Source organism: Lolium rigidum, chromosome 3 (genome assembly GCF_022539505.1).
Source record: "Lolium rigidum isolate FL_2022 chromosome 3, APGP_CSIRO_Lrig_0.1, whole genome shotgun sequence".
Classification (NCBI taxonomy): Eukaryota; Viridiplantae; Streptophyta; class Magnoliopsida; order Poales; family Poaceae; genus Lolium; species Lolium rigidum.
In genome coordinates, this window is record NC_061510.1 from 293,558,046 (window position 1) to 293,564,285 (window position 6,240).

Below are 6,240 nucleotides of genomic sequence, written 5' to 3' on the forward strand. Positions count from 1 at the left end.
TGGATCAAAGAGGAAGTTCACCAATAGTGAATAAGAGGGGTTCATTAAACAAACAGACATCACATCTTCTTCTTATATTCTTCTTTGGATCCTTGTGGTACCCTGTTCCCACTCCATTCTTTTACACTTGCTAGATTCATTGTCATGTGCGTCAATATCATGATCATGGTCAATATCATAAACCATCACATTAGCGTCATTCGAACCACAAACTCATCAATGCCAAACCAACCAGAGAACCAGGCCCGGGCCCGCAGGAGTGCGGCCCGTGCGGCCGCACAGGGCCCCAAATTTTTGGGGGCCCAAAATTTCAAAATTAGTCTTTCATATAGAGTATATTTAATTGCTCCAGAAGGTAATCACATAAATGATTCTACTCAGTTGGTGTTTCCGTTAAAGGTGTCCTTCTGTATGTGTAGGAGGTTGCTAGTTTGAATCCCTCATCTATACCCGTTTGTTTTAGTTTCTACGTACGGCTCTTTTCTTTTTTGATTGATGTGATTCATTTTATTCGCACTGAAAAAACTCAAACAAGTTGTATATATAAATCACACGATAACTACTTTTTTTAATTAAATTTCTATTTCATCTTAGCTGCGATTTTTAACTTCTCATATACAAATTAAATAATTAGTTACTATGATTTTAATTTAAGGAGATCTCATGAGGATAATTCCTATGATGGGATTTTATATCTTTGTGATTCTAAAAGTATTTCCCTACTTTCTAAAATCCAAACAATTTAAATGCATCAAAACCATGATGGGATTCTATACCCGTTTGTTTTAGTTTCTACGTACGGCTCTTTTCTTTTTTGATTGATGTGATTCATTTTATTCGCACTGAAAAAACTCAAACAAGTTGTATATATAAATCACACGATAACTACTTTTTTAATTAAATTTCTATTTCATCTTAGCTGCGATTTTTAACTTCTCATATACAAATTAAATAATTCGTTACTTTGATTTTAATTTAAGGAGATCTCATGAGGATAATTCCTATGATGGGATTTTATATCTTTGTGATTCTAAAAGTATTTCCCTACTTTCTAAAATCCAAACAATTTAAATGCATCAAAACCATGATACACTAAGTTTTTTGTTGGACCATTGGTCCGGTCGGGTTTTGAAACTACATATGTTTCATGTTAAAACAATTTTTAAGTTGATCTTACCGGGGCTTCAAGAATAGTTTTTCCGTGTAAAGTTCATTAGTTATATTCCTCTAGTGAGATGGGGCCCATTATAGAATTCCGCACAGGGCCCCAGATTATGCCGGCCCGGCCCTGCAGAGAACACAACATGAAAGAACGAGCTTAAGTTGGGTTGGAAAAGAGTGGAATGACTTCTAACTAAGGATCATAAATCTATTATGCAATGCATCAAATGTCTCTCGACCGTAACTCTTAAGACTAGAGTACGGGATTGAACAGTTCTTTGGATGTCTTAAGATAGCTACTTGAGTTCCACTTATTCACATGAATGGTGAAAAAATCTAGACCAGCATGCATATCTAGTATCTCTTTGCTAGAACTTACCATTAGTGATATTGTTCCTATCAGTTTGACTAGCGTTGTCAACAAGAAAGATTACATCATGGGTTGGTCCTTTCTAATATGATACTAGAATCAACAACACTAAGCATATTCTGGTTGTGTAGTGTTTTCTAACCCCTAAATGTCGTAGCCTGAGATCTAGGCACGCTAATAGTCACATGAATCAATTAGGCCAATACAATCTTGGGATCACATGAAACAAACCCTCCAAGGTATACCTAGCCATACCTCGGGCTGGGTCGAACAGAACCCGCAACACAAAAAACATGCATGTGCGATCGTTAGGCTCGGATTATTGGCCCAAGCCCTACCCAACCCCCGAAAGTCCCATCGGGCTTCGGGCCTCGAGCCGAGCAGTGGTGTTGTCTTGCCCATTATAGCCAAGAATGGACTATCCTAATAGTTGGGCCCGACTTTCAAGCCTAGGACTAGCCCAGTGGCATGCTTTGGCTCTAGATTTGGGGCCGACCGGACTGGGCTGCCCATGGCCGTATACGCCAAGGCGACTATTTCAACATAACGCAGAGCGCCATCTGGGGATATTCAGTAGGAAGTTGGTTGGCAACTCTAGAGCCACTGGTTCTTCTCGAATAAGGTGAACACAAGACTCGGCGGAGCAGTAGTGTCAAAGCACGGCATGGTGGGCGGTAGTAGGTATCGCACAATTGGTGTCTCGAACATAGCATGTACAAGCACAATGATGAATGTGGCTAGCAAGCCCACGGGCAACGTGTGTCTTGCCGGAGCTCGGCGATGTGCGACATACAACGACTATGAGGGCAATGTTCAAGGGAGGCACGACAATGAATGTGAGAGAGATTGGGAAGGGGATGGTTATGACATGTGGGTCCGCACTGTCCCTAAGAGGAGCAATTTATCCCGACCATGATCGCCGCTTTCCTAGTGCACCGGGAATGAGTCCGATGTATCAACTTTAGGATTTTGAGCTCAGCGTTCGATTTCGCTACATCTTGCGAGTTTAAGGTTGGAAATGGACATTACTCTTTTCATTTTAATACTTTTATTCAGAAAAAATCGTTTGAGCCTCAAAATGAAAAATGGACTCGATCATTTGAAAAGAAATGAACATGTGAAATTTGGAAACTTGAATCAGCGGGCCATATATGAACGAAGCACGGAAGCTTTTGAAAGATGATCCGCCATAAATCATCCATTTTTTTATTAGCCCATGGGCCTGATTGGTTGATGCGTACAAAGCTCACTCAGCATTATATTCAGCCTGCACGCGCATCATATGGGCCGCGAGTGAGAGCCAGTCTTTCAGCTTAGCAAGTAGCGGCTGTTTAGTCCCACACCGGCAGCTGACAGCTGATGGCGAGCTTCCGAGGGCTATAAAATAGGAGTCGGGTGGAAGTGAGAAGGCATGATCCTTCAGGCAGCAAAGGGATGTGATGAGCGGTAACGGCTCGCAAATATAACTGCGAGAGGGGTGCCTGCCCCAACTAAGCCTGTTACGACAATGGGGCACCCCAGTGAATTACCATCTGATCCCGAATTTTTTTACTTATTCTCTTCGTTTCTTCGAGTTAAATTTTTCTTTTTCGCTTCTCTTTGGTTGTCTCTCAATTTTTCTTGTACTAGAACATCTAAAAAAAACCTTTTCTGTAGAAGCCCTTTTGTGGCTTTTGTTATCTGCTTTGCCAGACAAACAAACGTGTTCGAAGGCCTGAAAGCCGTCAAGCTGCAATGCCATTATGCTAATAGTCTCGTATCCTCCAAAAAAATGCTACAGTAATATAGTCTCGTGGTTCCTTAGGCTGAATATCTCCGTGATGGGTGGGCATCTGCCGGATGATCGATTCGTTCGCTGCTCCACTCTTGCTTAGGCTGTGTTTGTTTGGGCTTCTACTTCTGCTTTTGGAGCTTTTAGGATCCAAAAGCAGCAGCCCAAACAAACAGCAACAAATAGAAAAGCGATTATCCAAAGCGCTGCCGCAAAATGAACTGCAAACCTAGAAGCTAGTCGAGACCTGCTTCCCGAGCCGCAGCCCGCTTCCCGCGAGGCAAAGGACAGAAATATCCCCGACACTTCAAACTATATACGAAAAAATTGCCATTCCATATAACATCGGGGCAGACTCGCAAAACCGATCCGCCGGATACCCCCGTGCTCATTTCCCCTCCTCCCGTCGGGTTCCATGGCAGGCGGGGTTAGGGTTTCCCGCCGCCGCCGCCGCCACCGCCGTTCCGGCGCCTTCGTCACCGGCCTCTGCCGCCGCCGCCCCAGGCCTCTTCCCCCGCTCGTTTTAAATCGGGTCGTCCCCTGCGAGCTTCCGCGGAGACGCGCTGCTCTGATCTCCATCGGCCGCCGGCGACTGGAGGTGTTGGACGCGGCCCCATACTCTGTGAGATTCCCGGCGACGTGAGCTGGACGCATCGATTCCCACAACCAGCCGCATCCATCCACGCCGCCAGTCGCACGTATCCCTGCTCGCAACCGTTCGTCGCGTGCCCCAACAACCCCTGCCGTATTCCCCAGATCTACTGAGGGCCGACGAGTTGGAGCACGAGCTCATCCATCCCAGCCGAGCTGCTCCGGCCGAGCTGCTCCTCCGCTGACTCCACTCCGCCTACTGACCTGCTCGCTTGATGGCCTGCAGCCTGCTCTATCTGGATGGGACTTGTTTACATTACATAATTTTTTAGACGGAAGCCTCCAGCAAACATTACATTTACATTACATAATAGAAGCAAACAAAAGTGGAGTTTGTTTATTACACCCTTGATACACCCTGTGATCTTTCAGCTCTTTTGAATTTATGTCGAGAAGTCTTGTAATATATGTGCAGACGTGCGAACTTGTTGTTCTTTTGGGTTCATATGAACAATTCTTGTACCGAGTAATATAAACATAATGACACTCTCGAATTATCTTTGAATATATGTGATGTACTATATTTAATATGAACATGCCAAAATTAAAATTGAGGTAATTAACCCTTAAGCATGACAATTATGCTAAAAACAGTCAGAATTAGCTAATTCGTATCAAATCAGTATTTATACAACTTCTTCAGACTTTAGGGTCGTTTCAGACATTTCATCCTCCATACCAGCAACAGCAGCCATACAAAACGCTACTGCCAAACATCAAATCTCTGCTTGCCACAGCTGCTTTTCACAGCTGCTTTTTGACAGCTCAACAGCTACAGCTGCTTCTCGAAAGCTGCAGCCCAAACAAACAGACCCTTATTCTCTTCAACATCTTCAGCTTTCTCCGTAAACGAATTCTCTTCTGAGCATATCCTCCTCCGGTCCAAGTAAAAGGTTGCACGAGCTCACCTCCATGTAGGACCTCACGTCAGAGCACCATCTGGAGTCCAAAATCGAGTTATCCCCATGTCGGGACTAGAGAAAACTGTGCACAACAGAGAGTTTTTTATAAGCAGGAAAAACCTTTGCGCCAACTTATTAATTAAGAAAATAATTGTCTAGTTAACTAATGGAAAACCAGACGAAAATTATCACAACACCATCAACATGCGGACTACTCTCAAGCCATATAACTCGCCGACCATCAATAGACTAACAAACTCTCCTAACAAGCTACACCTGCTAACTCGCAGACCATCCATAGACCAACAAACTCTTCTAAAAAGCTACTGTCACGTCTCGAAATCGGGCCTAGTCGTAACAACGCCACATATTTATAATCTTGCGATTATAAACATGTAAGGCTCAAACAAAGACAAATTTATAAACAACACTTTATTCATTATCTTTTCTATTACACAAGTCACGATACAGTATTTATATTTTCTTCCCGCACACTAAGCCGACGCTTTGCCATCATTTTCAAATCGTGCTCACTTCTGTAGAAAAATGAAGATAGCAAGGGTGAGTTTACTCTGCAAGTAGATACTACTGAAGAATAGATGACCAATGAATTAGGAGGAATCAAATGAAGAATAACTAAGTGACAGTCGGAACCGAATATCATGGATACAACAAATGAATGGAAATTAACAGAAATGGACAAGGGAAATATTGGCATCACACATGACAACAAGCTTCCCAACCCGGGAGTCACATGGGTGAATATCCACACTTTTACGCTCTGCAGAGGGGTACTCCGACATCGACAGTCTTGACTAGCCCCACCGGCGCTAGTCAAGCAGTGCTCTTTTACCCGCTAAGACCCGAACACTCTGACCTACTAATGTCGGTCGCTCCTACGGATCCATCACCGACACGTTCCCGAATAGAGGCCGTCCCCAGGAGAACATATACAGTCCCATACCTGAACTGTGATCGGTACATGCATTTGCAATCGTGATACCAATACGACAAGATCAAGATATTCGCAGGTAAGTGATACAATCACTATCTTGAGATCCACATGAGCTCCCGCAAATTATGTGATTCCAACAAATCGGAGATGACTACCCGTCACTCCCAACAACAAGATGATCAAACATGACCAACAATCATGGTGCAACTATATAGATTCAACGGATAATCAACTGATCAAAGGAAACAATATTGAGCTATCATATAGCAGCATAGCTATATGATCAAAGGACACTAAAGATTATAGCACAACAGATTATCCTTGGACCAAGGGAGATACACATGAAGTGGAATATGGAAGAGTGTTACTTGCAAGATCAAAGGATTAGAAGGAGTCGTCAAGCATATATAACATACGTTGCTCCGGGAGC

General features: G+C 43.4%; 1 non-coding gene across 1 annotated transcript; it reads left to right on the forward strand.

Annotated features, from left to right (window-relative positions):
• Window positions 1-2,962: 2,962 nt before the first annotated feature.
• Window positions 2,963-3,071, forward strand: LOC124704942. Its single transcript, XR_007003802.1, has one exon. It is a non-coding gene; the product is annotated as a small nucleolar RNA Z279/snoR105/snoR108 (small nucleolar RNA).
• Window positions 3,072-6,240: the final 3,169 nt, after the last annotated feature.